This window comes from Lepeophtheirus salmonis, chromosome 1 (genome assembly GCF_016086655.4).
Source record: "Lepeophtheirus salmonis chromosome 1, UVic_Lsal_1.4, whole genome shotgun sequence".
In the NCBI taxonomy this organism is placed as follows: domain Eukaryota; kingdom Metazoa; phylum Arthropoda; class Copepoda; order Siphonostomatoida; family Caligidae; genus Lepeophtheirus; species Lepeophtheirus salmonis.
In genome coordinates, this window is record NC_052131.2 from 51803901 (window position 1) to 51817620 (window position 13720).

A 13720-nucleotide genomic window follows, 5' to 3' on the forward strand; every position below is an offset into this window, starting at 1 on the left:
AATTTGAGGGTGAAGCTAACTTGTTAGCGGATTGTATCTTGTTTTTTTTCAGCCCTTAGGGAATGCTAGAATCAAATGAAACAGTGCAGAAATTTCCTACCGCACCCTGTATGCATACAATAGTACAGCTATAGCTAGGCACATACGTAGATACTAGCTATAGCTGTATAATTCGAATAAAATAAAGGTTTGCTAACATACATATTGATTTTGTTTTGTTTTGTAATTACAGCACTTATCCAAAAGCCACAAGTCCTTCATTATTTCTTAAAAGACACAACATTTGCTCAATAAACATGTCCTTAAATCTGCTATTAAACATTCTTTTGATGTGGTTTGAGAATGGATCGGAATTGATTTTTAATTACAGAAATGACTCCCTTTCTCTCTCTGATATTGAGGGTAAACCAAAGGAAAATATCTATTTCTCATAAGAAAATGCATCAAAGTTTCCTCCTTCTCAGTAATCAAACAACATTTGTTGTACAGACATATAAAAACAATCTTGAAGATGAATTACGTAAAGCAAAAAGTCCCATACCATTTTTTTTTTACTTCATATATATGAGGGAAAGTGAAAAATCGGGTATTTTTCAAAATCCTCGTTTGAGCGGGCAATCTGCAAAATTGACAGTCAATCCATAAAATTTCCAATAGAGTGGTCATTTTACATTCATTTACATAGTCAGTAAAATTATTGTGAGTAATTACATTGTTAAACAATTCATTGCAAGCAATTTGATCTTTAAAGATTTGATTATGATGCGATTTATTTGCAAGCAATTTGATAATCCTGTGCATTTCCATTGAAATGTATATTATAGTCGGGCAATCAAAATATTGTGTGATTAGAAATTGTTGAGTAAGGCCCTATTTTATTCCCTAAAATATACCTTGGCCAATAGGTTCCCTAGGTGGACAGATGGCCCCCAGGGAAATCAAAACCTATCTCCACCGCTATCCTGAGAATCAAAGACACCTTTTAATATCCTATGATACAGCCCCTGTTTGTGCAAGTGAACCACTTGTCCAATAGGTGGGTTAAAAACCATCTCCCCCCACTTTCTTGAGCATGAGTGACGCCCTACAATATATTATAATACACATTGGCTCATGGGTTTAGCAAGTGAAACGCTGGTCCAAAAGGTGGATCATTAAACACCCCTTCCTTAAGCATTAAGGACCCCTTATAATATTCAATAATGCATCGTGGCTGAAGGGTTGTGTGGGAATTTTCTACATTGCCTGTAACATATACATTAGACTGAGCTGCAATGACAAAAGTTGGGAATTTGGTAGCGTAGGATATTTTTGACTTGCCATTTATTCATTTACACAAGAAAATAACCTTAAATCGTCCAAAAAATGTCCTTTGTGTAAAAGGGTTTTGATTTGAGAATCTGTAAAATATCGAATAAAAAGGACTTTTCATTTTGTTCTTTTAAAATTATAGAGGTATAGGATTTGTATAAAACTCAGGACTGTAGATTTGAAGCTCATCTTTAAACAATATTTTGAAAAAAAAAAAAATACTCTAATTTCCTTCACGATATAAAAATGTTAGTCCTAAAAGTGTCACCAGCAAATATATATTCTTTTTGTAGTCCAAAATGATAAATAGGTAGTACTAAAATACTTCTAACGTGAGGAAAGTTAGAGCAATGTTGATCAAATATTGATGAAGGACATACTGTTTATCTAAATAACTTTATTTGTACAAAAATCCTGTATCTTGATTCAACTGTAAACTAACAAAAAGAAAATCAAAAAACCAAAACTCCGAAAACCGGACATTCAAGGGAGTCCTCTGAGCAAATCCTTTTTCTTTTCCTCTCTCTTTGTTTCTATATCATTTCTTTTTTTATCTCTCTTTGTTTATATCTCTTGTAATCGGGACATACGAATGTTTATGGACTTTTGTTATGAAATCAATTAAAAAATGAGGTTTTTTCTTGAAATATTGTCATGGCCTTATCTTAAATTTACAACAATATAGAGTATTTTTGAAGAGACTTTTTTTTTTTAAATTAAAGTTCATACATTCAGCTATCAAATGCAATAGTTTTAAGCTTTTTAAATTTATTCGTCTTGAAGCTTTGAGCCTCTGGACAAAAAGCACCTATTTTCCACTTTAAACAAAGATAACTCGAGTTAAAAGTATGGTGCAGACATTTCAAAAATGGTTTTAGAATTTTTTTACATTCAGCTTTAAAATGTATAAGCATAATTAATCTCGATCTTCAACACTGAGGGCTTAAAAAGTTTTGAACCTTAAAAATAGTCAAAAAAACAAAAAAATGTTTGGCCTTTTTCTGAAGGCCACAAGGCTATGAGAGAAAAAATAAGACCATATTTGGAATCAGGAGATCAATCTTTACAAATTTAAGCATATGCTGTTCTTGTGTAATAAAAAAGGGTGCTTTTGTTGGATAGTGATCTTGATGAAGGACATACTACTAATCTAAATAACTTTTTTTTTTTTTAAATCCTGTATCTTGATTCAACTTTAAAGTAACAAAATAAAAAATCAATTTTTCTAACAAATAATGAACTTTTGTCATTTTCATACAGTCTAATATAATACAACCAAATATTTGATTGACATTTTTGAGTGAGTTATAACCATACTTTTCGAATTTGTTGGTAAAGTACCCTAGATTTGTAGCTATAGGTAAGAATACTTATTTGATTTACGTGGTTCAATTTATCATTTTTGTTTTGTTTTGAGAATCAATTTTGGATACTTTAAGTGTTTTTGCGGCACTCACAAAGAGTTAAAAAGGATAATAGGTTGATACAAATTGACGATACCTATTCACATATGTAACCTACACTCGATTTTCTAGAATAATCATACCAGTTTCCTATTATGTTGACGGTCCACATATCTACAATATCCGTTCATGCATCTACTTGAATATTGCTCACCAAGTACATGAATCAATTTTTCTTGTTGACTTGTCAAATTGACGAGGACAATAGATTTATGCAAGACTATATTTTAATAGTATATTGAATGTTGTATCTCAATTTGTGAATGACATGAGTTGGGGGAAATCACTTCGAGGATTGACAATCATTTAATTATTCTCATATTATTCACGATCGTTTCAATAAATGACATGGTGTTCTTGCACACTTTGTTAGTAAATATCATTAATATTTATATTATAAAGAGTAAATTCCGCTGAATGGGCATGATCCTTGTTTACTTATATTAGCTTGTAAACAAAACAACAGAGAGCAACGCTGTCTTGCAGCAAAATAATACAACTACCACAATAATATCATTTAATCAAAATTTAGTGGTGTGTGACTCACATAGAGGCCATTGTGAAAATTGCTCTCAACATGTGCTATTTTTTTTTTTTTAAAAAAATAATTAACAACAAGCCAAGTACTGTCACACCACCTTGTAGATACTATAAAATGTTTAATAAGCTCATGATCCTTTTCACTTTTTGAGGTATGAAAAGTGACTTAATTTCATCATTTTCTCGTAATGTTTACAATTTTCTCATAATTCACCTTGTGGGTTCAAAGACGTTGCGGAGTTATTTATAAAAATCGCCATTAGTGGACAAATAAATACATTTATGTACCTATTTAAATTTGGAAATAAGTCGATCACGCGGTAATCTTTTTCCCATTTGATTTGATCTTTGGTTCAAGGAAATCAATTAAAAAAATTTTTTTAAAAATTGATATGTAATTGAACGATGTTTCAAGACTTTTTCGGTTAGTTGTTCAATTTTTCCCCCATTTAGGCGGAATTAACGGGAGGAATGAATGACACTTATTTTGCACTCAATCTTTAGAATTTGCCCGTCTGTTATTTGGTTCAATCACTAAATTATACGTAGTATAATCGAAGCAATTGTTCAATATACTTACAGTTAGACATCGGCATATGAATAAAAGGGTTTGCAAGTGTTTTGACAGGTTAGTCCCGATTTCAATACCGATAACTAGTAACTTCTTTAAATGATGGGAAGTTTTTAAACTATAGTCTTTGCAAAAAAGGTCAAACTTCAAATTCAATATATGCATATGATCATTCTGCTTCTCGCAAAAAACGGCTGCTGGGGAAAAATGACTTTTAATGGATTCAGACTTGACTCGAAACAATATGAATATAGACTTTATTTTGAATTAAAACCATATGGTAAAGCTGTATTCTGTTCCCTGTTTTCCAATCCTAGTCAAGGGCGAGTTCATTTGGTTATAATTAGAAGTACGGTTGTGTAGGTCCTTATTTAGGACAGAATACTAAAGGTACGTCCAGTTCAGTTCCAGTCAGATTCAGTTAAGTCCTGAATTTCAGTTCGAAAACTTATAAAATTCGTTCTGTGATTACATCAGACACTTTTGTTTCCTTTTTTAATCAGTTCTAGTACTGCCAGTCCACAAGACTGGCAGTCTTAAGGACTGGTCCCAACGACTGATACAACCTGTCCTAAGATTAGACTGAACTGAATAAATAAGTAGGTTTAATGTCATAGCCTATAAAGTTTAGAGGTAAATTTGAGTTTTTTAAATGAGACTCGAGTCTGGACTGGATTGGTTAAATTTGAATTAGTTCTGAGCAATTCCCAAGATATAATGAATTATCATTTCATAGGCGGGAAGAATTGGCTAACTTACAAGCGATTTTAGCCCTTTTTAACCTTCTTTTTAGAAGAAAGGTTGTGAGATACAATTAAAGTATCGGTTTGATCCAAATTCAAACACTATATCAGTGAGTATTATTCAACAAATCATCAGCTAACAAATATATATATATATCTCAAATTTTAATCATAATGTGAATAGATTAATATTCTATTAGTAATAGATTTCGAGCAATTTGGAATAGTGAAATTACTCTTAAACGTAATTTAAGATACTGGATCACATTTGATATGACAATGAGAAGGATAAAACTTGATGTATAGATCACGATTAATTAATTTAATAAAAAAAATGTAAAAAAATAAACTTTTTTGAATGACTCTTTTATTCGTTTGCAGTTTTTTTACTGTTTTTTTTCTTTTGTACATTTATATTTTTGTATATTCATTAATGGACTCCCAGTGGATTATAAAATAAAAATATGAAATAGGATCTGATTGAAGAAGTAACTACTTGAGTTAATCCCTGATTTGGACCCGTAATTCGACTCTTCACTTCTAGGTATAAGTCTTCGTCAAAAACATATCATTTTGTAGAAAATAGAAAATAATCCATGGTCAATATGTTTAATCCCTCTTTTGAGTCCTTCTATCTGAATTGATGTGGCTGTAGGAAACTACAAAATTGGAGTGGGGGGCCATATTTTTATAAATACAGTAGTGCTTGTGTGTGTGTCCATTATGGGTGACACACCGTTGAGCCTAGGAAGCTGAAACTTTAAATGGGTGCCTCATTTGAAGCTGGTTAGGCTAAGACGACGTGTGTTGATTTTCAGATTGGTCATATTAGGTGGACTTGTTCAATGCCCAAAATATCAAAAAATATGAGCTCAATGACACTAGATCAGGGGTTGAGTTATGAATCAAAAAGTGACTGATGTCTTAAAAAACAACTTTACGAATTAGGACGTTTTCTATATTTTATTTATTCAAAATCAAAAAAGTTATGGACAAAAAAGAGTTATATATCACTCCGGAGGTTTAACTCGACAATTTTCTAATACAGATTACAGTAATATAATAATTTAGGAAATAAAACAGTCGATAGCTTCATGACAATAAAATAATAATCAACAAATAATACCATTCAAAGTTCTAAAATACGATCTTAATATAGGTAAAATGCCATCAAAGTTATCGTCTCTCGTAGTATGAGTTTGTATATTATATACAAAATATATTGTATATAAAAATTCAAACATCCAAAGGCATTCACAAAAAAAAATCAAAAATTCAATTATTTGGAAAAAACATTTCAAATATCTTAATTTTGTAAAAAAAAGTTCAAAAATCAATATTTATTCACAAATAATTAATTTTTTTTTTTTTAATTTCAAAAAATCACAATTGTTCTCAAAAAATTAAATATTTTTGAAAAAAATTTCAAATATTACATTTTGAAAAAAAATTTCAAATACTGAAAAATTCAATTATTTGGAAAAAACATTTCAAATATCTTAATTTTGAAAAAACATTTCAAATATCTTAATTTTGAAAAAAATTTCAAATATCAAAGCCATTTCAAATATCTTAAAAAAAACATTTCAAAATTCAATTAATTTTGAAAAAACATTTCAAATATCTTAATTTTGAAAAACATTTCAAATATCTTAATTTTGAAAAAACATTTCAAATATCTTAATTTTGAAAAAACATTTCAAATATCTTAATTTTGAAAAAAAAAAGTTTCAAATATCTTAATTTTGAAAAAACATTTCAAATATCTTAATTTTGAAAAAAAAAAAAGGTTCAAAAATCAATATTTATTCAAAAAAAAATTGAATTTTTTTTTTAAATTTCAAAAAATCACAATTGTTCTCAAAAAATTCAATATTTTTAAAAAAAATTTCAAATATTACATATTTTGGAAAAAAAATTCAAACATCCAAAGCTATTCATACAAATAAATCCCAAAATACTATAATCCCAGATATTTTCAGGATTCAGATGACTGAGAGAAAAACTGAGATCAGTTCGTGAATCGGCGCCCAAAGATAAACTCCATTTGTGTCTTGAATTCATTTGTACAAAATGAGTGTTCCCCTGTGTAATAAGTATGCCTATTAATATTTGCAGAGTTTGATTTTTCCACTCCTTCTTTGTTAGAAGATGTCAATCATATTGAGTAACAACCTCATCATCAAAGCATATTTGGTTACATTTTTTTTTATATCCATAACAATGAATATGCATCAATCTACATAAATTTGGCCTCCTACATCAATTGTAGGGGAGACTAAAGACAGTTGTAACCATAATTTAAAACTGGTTCAATTAATACAAGATAGTTAAACTCAAACATGCAAAAATTTTACTAAACATCCCTACGAAATTTCATCTGAAGACGCGTTAAAAATGTTAGAATAAGCTTTTCGTGAATCAGTTTTATCAAAGACCCGTGCATATGAGTGGTACAAAGCATTCAAGTAATGCCGTGATATAGTCGCTCACAAGTGACGGTGATATTCATTGTTTTCCTAGATATCCGCAGTCTGGTGCATCATGAATTATTTCTAAAAGGACAAACGCTCAATAAAGAGAATTATTTGGGCGTACTAAGGCGTTTGCGTGAGAAAATTCATTAAAAACGGCAAGAATTATGGAAGAACCACATTTAGATTTTGCACAACTATAATACACCATTGCTCGAAATCAAAGCCAAAGAAGTAATAAATACAATCAATCAACCATCATATTCCCCCAATACAGGCGTGTGCGTCTAAAACTGAACACTCCATTAAATTTTACGCCATGCACATATTCGTGATTTTATTGAGTTGAAACCGTTTTATATTTCGAGGCAAGGGTCTTGACTAGTTATAAACAAAACTCCAGCAAAATTTAAATAGCAACAGTGAAACAACAGCCGATAATATGGAGAGACGTCGAGTCGCAATTTTGGAACTTTCTGCGCGGGGAAAAGCTCCCACTGAAATTGCCAAGGTTCTGAACTGCAGCCGCACCACTGTTTACAACGTGGTAGCCAATGGGACTCCTGAGGCTACCACAAGATCTAAGTCAAGGCCTCGAAGGTCGGACGAAATGGTTGCTGCCGTGGAAAAGTATGTCGAGGACATGAGAGGCAAGGTCACCGTCAGCGGCCTCACGAAGGAGTTCAACGTCAGCAGAAGGAACATGGACCGGCTAGTTAAGAAAGATCTTGGCTTTAAGGTCTACAAGAGAACTCCTCGTCAAGCCCTCAAGCCTGTAGACAAGGAGAAACGCCTCGCAAGGTCGAAGATTCTTCTCAACAAGCTTAAGAAAAAGCCAACCAATGTCGTCGTTTTGTTCAGTGATGAGACGCCCTTCAGCCTAGGCGAGATGGTGGATAACGACACCGGATTTTATCTGGAGGAGGCTCTCAGTACCAGGGATGAGGACTTGGTGCATATGGGTAAGGAATGGCAATTCACCAACCTCCAGGTCCTGATGGTTGTTGCATCCACCGGTCAGAAATGTGATGTCATCTTCTTGGAGGACCACGAGAGGCTTAACTTCAAGACGTACTGCCAATACTTGAAGGAAAAAGTGTTTCTTTGAGCCAGGGCTACTTACAGGGAAAAGTGGTGGTGGCAGCTGCCACACTAGCCCAAGAGTTCCTTCAGATAGAGACTCCAGCCTTCTTCGATGGGAATTCTTGGCCTGATTGTTCGTCGGTTGACTTCGCAGTGTTTGGGCGTTTATAGGGGATGCTGTGGGGAGTCCAATACAAGTCCATGGGCCAGCTGAAGTCTGCCCTCAAGAATGCCTGAGCCAACCTCGACTAGAGCTTCCTCGCCAAGTCATGCAGCAAGTTCCGGTCCAGGCTGGAGTTGGCAGTGGAGAACATGAGCATGGGCAACCACGTGCACTTAGACAGCGTTACTCTCCCTCCCTTTCACGATCAATAAATTTTTGTTGTGTACTATAATATATTTTCGTTTGGATGAAAAAATGTGGTGATTTTTTTTTTTTTTCAAATTAACACCCCCCTTACCCAAATATAATCTTGCAAACTCTCGTGAAATTTTAAGGATGGGAGTTTTGTAAAAAAAAAAAATGATTTAATTATCTTATATATTATAGATCTAATTTTTAAATGTTAAACCCAGTATTACCAGATGAGTTTAAACAACCTCATCTAGAGGTTCTCCTAAAACCGCCTAAAAATTCCCTAGTTCCAGCAAAAAACAGATGAAAAGTCCTGAAAGATTCCTGGTCATTGGATCAGAACTTGCGTGCGAAATAGCCAACTGTGCTGAATAACATACACCGGGAATATGCATTAATGCAGAAACGTCTTCTTTTGGTTAACTGTAGACCAAAAATCAGAAAATAAATCTGCTAAACTATTGCAAAAATTAACTAGGATTTCCAACCATCAGATAGGTAATATTTTTTCCAGCTATACAAGTCAAAAATCAGATAGATCTTGCTGGAAATCAGCTAGACTGGCAACATTGGTTAAACCCATCCTTTTTTACAAGACAGATGCTTCATTTGAAGAGTCACATTTAAATGCAATTTGTGGAAAAACTATTGACTAATATAAAGTTAAATATATGCAAATAAAAGCAGATATATTCAGACTTAGTACTCAAGCAGTAGCTTGAATATATTATGAAAAACGTGATTTTCATGGAATCAAGAAAGGACCAACTCCTTATCAATTTGTGATAAGTGTAAATACTGAAGGATAATAGAAATACATGGTTAGACCATCAACTAATGGGGCTCTCTAGAATTTTCAATCTGATGTATTGTACTGACTGCTGGGCAAGACAGGCAGATTTTGACAAAACACACAACTACTCAAGGTCTATGATGTCACTTTTGCTAGAATTTTCAATTTAATGTATCATACCGACTACTGGGCAAGAAAAACAGATTTTGACAAAACACGCCACCCCTCATCTACTATGACGTCAACATTAAAAGCGTCGTCGAAGTCCAACATCAGTCGTACACGCGTTATGGTATAACCTAGTATTTATATTAAGCTTGATATTACCCTAATATATTGTTCGATTGTCCTCCTCAACAAGCAATAAATGCCCTGGCATGCCGGCAAACAGATTTGAAGCTTTTGAAGGTATCGATGTCTATGGTTTATCAAGCTGTCATGAGGGCAGCTCAGAGTGAATCCAAATTTGGATGTTATGTGTGATAAGCCCTTTTCTCCAAGACACTCTAAACTGCAAAGTCTAGGAGTTTGAGGTCAGGGCTGGAGGAAGGCCACATAGAGGCAGGATAGAAGTCAGCCATATTGTTTTTGAATAGGTTTTGGTTCTGATTGGCTGTGTTGGGCTGTTCGTGATCTTCTAAATTTTGAGGTAGTCTGTATGTAGTTGGCAATGGTCCTTGCAGCCTTATTACCACTGACTGCGTCGCAAAGGAGATCTACACCTATTGCCATTTTTATTGATGCTACGACATCTTTACACTTATAGACATGGGCTAAATAAAAAAACATGTTTATTTTTATTTAAGCTCTCGTTTGATTGCGTAATGCGATTTCATAATTAAAAATTACGGTGATACAATTATAATTCATTGTCACTCCAAGTTTTCTGTCCTCACTCTAAATAGGTATCTGGTGTTAAAACTGTAAGAGTAACCAATTCTGAGTAATGGACCCCAAAAAAAAAGTGTTGCAACACCCCCAGCCTTCCCTATGTATAATTTTTCTCTTTATAAAATGACATACTTAAAGTATAAATAAGCTACACGCAAAGAGTTTTTTCATTTTTATTTTTGGATCATCATTTTCTTCCTTTTAACTAATAATTCTTTTAAATTAAGATTGATTATCCCAATAAACTAAATCATTTTTCATCTAATATATATTTATTTTATTGACATTCGCTCCACGATGTTGCTCAATTCTTTATATATATATATATATGTATAGTTAGGCTTTCATTTATAAATTGTCACAAACCCATATTTTTCATACATATCTTATTTATTTTTTTGTATAAAATATTGGAATCAATGCCTTGAAATTGAAATTGACTACAATCTATTATGTATATACAATAAAGAATAAATTATTTGTAAAATAAAGTAGTGAAACAACTTTTCACTTTATATCACTGACGTCATAAATTGCATCATAATTGAAGGCAACTCTAAGAGAATCTATTTTTACTACAGAAAAATTATTACACTTGACCCAAGTACATTGAAAAGTACATTATTTGAAAAAAATATCTCCTTCACTTTTTTTTAAATTTATAAACTATATTTTCTGTTCGAAATGTAACCCTCCAGGAGCAAACATAGACTCCACACAACGCTTGAAAGTCTTGCAGAGAACATAGGCATACATATGGCATCTCTTCAGCAGCTTTGAGGGCATCCACATTCATGTAAGGAGTAGAACATGACCTTGTTCTACACGACGTCTTACATTCCATTTTCTAGTGAGGATAAAGGCAACATTGATGCTCACCAGAAATCCTAGAGATTCTCAGATTATCACTTTTGGGACTCCTTTCTCTTGTGGCTTGGGGCACCATCACATTTTGTCACTTTGACAAAGTCATTTGCCATCTTCAACGTTTTGGACTTTCCGACAGCGTATACAGTGGTCTTGGAGACGCCCAACTGCATGGAGTGAGACGAAAGAAATTCGTCAATTACGTTCAAGTGTCATTTTCTGGACTGGTACGTAAGCTAAAGAGCTCAGATTTGTTTTAATTGTTTAATCTTTAATAGTTCGAAATAGGAATTAATTTCAATCACTCAACCTTCATTAATTATTGAATGAGTAATTGTTCAGAAATCAATGAACCACCTGGTATGTGCACATTTATTGAACTCTTTCTCCACGACACGCCATACGAGTAGCTAGTAGGTCACATTTCATTTGCCCATAACCTAAAGTTCTTAAAATGTGGATGTTTTTCATGAATAAATCTGGTTCCAATAACCCAACTTAGACAAACCGCACCAATTTAAAATCCCAGGATGACATTGGAACTATTAACATCAATTTATGTTATCTAGCATATTTAACTATGGAGTTATTTGCGTCCTTGTGTGGGCGTCCGGCACGGAGCAATACCATCATGTAATATAATAAACTTCGTCCTATTCGGAGGACATTTCAAAGATTTTGTTTTTTTCTTATTTTGTGTTGTGGTCTGAATCTGATAAGCACCCTTTCATAAGCTTGGATATCAGGTTGCCAAGATATTGAGGTCCAAACTTTTTTCCGGATTTAAAATATCGATATGGATAATGGATTGATAACTTTTGGGGGTAAGCCCCCTCCCCTCAAACGATGAAAGCTAGTAACGCCCCTGATCGGATGAATGAGTTTCTATCCAACCTTTTTGTTTTTGATTCCTTAGAAGGAATCCCTAGATTGACAGAAATGATTGAAAGTGATTGCGTTTTGTTAAAAGTTAACTTTACTCATTTGAAAAATATTATATTTTAAAAATTTATGGAGATCTACATGACAAGTACATATGAATGTATATACTATGATATGACAGATCTCCCTTTCTCTCACTCTGTTCTATTTTAACTTTGACAGCTACTTCTTCTTCCTAAACAACTACGTATTCATAATATAAGGTGTAGAGGAGACCGGAAGAGTTTGAACACATTATGTTTTTAACTCAATTACTCCGAACACAGTTGAATTAGACTAAGGAGTCTCAACAAGCGACACACGGGCTAATTCCGGCACGCACGTTGATTTGATATTGACCGTGAAAATTCAAGTAATGATTAATCAACACACGAAATTTTTTATTGTCCTTTTTTTATAAATCAGTCAACTTACTCGATTCAAAGAAATGCCAAACAAAAATAAATAGACTGATCAAGCTAAAAGTTGGTATGTGTTCTTCTAAGAGATGCTACTAACTAAACACAGCCTCAATACGCGCCAGTGGTGCCATTTCTCGGACTTTGCACGAACTTTTCAACGACTCTCCTAAAAAATATGGCTCTTTATGTTTGAGTAATTTTCGAATCAAAATGGTTCTGTGAGTCTGTTCATTCTGATATGAATGTCGTGAGGTATAAATATCGTACTATACTAATACATGAGCACTTAGATCGGATAATGAGGATTGCCAAAACCAGTCTATGTGGGAACTTTAAAATGATAGCTCAGAATTCACGAGCAATCGTACCAACTGTAGTTCGGTTTATACTATTTATAAATTTTATCCTCTGTAAATTATTTACATTCCTATTAAAATTGAAGACAATATTTAATTAGTGGGCCTCTCAATATGGTAGTTTCATCTCATTTTAGCCAACACCCAGGAGATTTGGGAACCAGGATCAAATTTTATGCAAATTTTGATTAAATTTACTTATATTATAGATGAACTAATATCCAAATATTTTTGGATCCAATATGATTTCATTGAATACAAAATATTTGTGTTAGATATTAGGGATTCATTCATTTGAACCCGGCTTAATAATGTTAACAAGATGAACGTTTAAAAAAATAGAACGACTATTATGGAAGACAATCTTGACAAGCTTTGTTAATCAAAATAAATCTTATCTTGGATTTTGTACGTAATGTAATGAATGAACAGAGGAAACTTTATGTTCCACTTTTTTTTAAAAGTATCCTTGCAAAATATTTTAATTTCTAAGAAGTTTCTCCGATATCTGTGATATAGATATATGATATATTAGCAAAATTAAAATATTTTTCATTATATAGGTGACTACATAGTTATATTTTTGTCCACTAGGGGCATTGAGTATACTTGAATATTACTTTAAAACTACCATTACACCCTTCATAAAGTAACTATTTTAACTGAATGTAGGTGAGTTCTACAAACGGGAAAAAAATTTGTATACATTTAAAGGGGAAATGATAAAGTGACGTCATTGGTATTATAGGGAAAAGCTAAATCTTACATGTGGAAAATAGATACTCTAAGAAAAGATATTTACTCAAGCTAACAGGGGTGTTTCCCAATTATTTTTTAATGGTTTTGTTCTGAGAATATTTAAAGATTATATTAGACCAGTGGTTCTCAAATGGGTGTAATTGACATTTTGAAAGAATATACATAACTCAG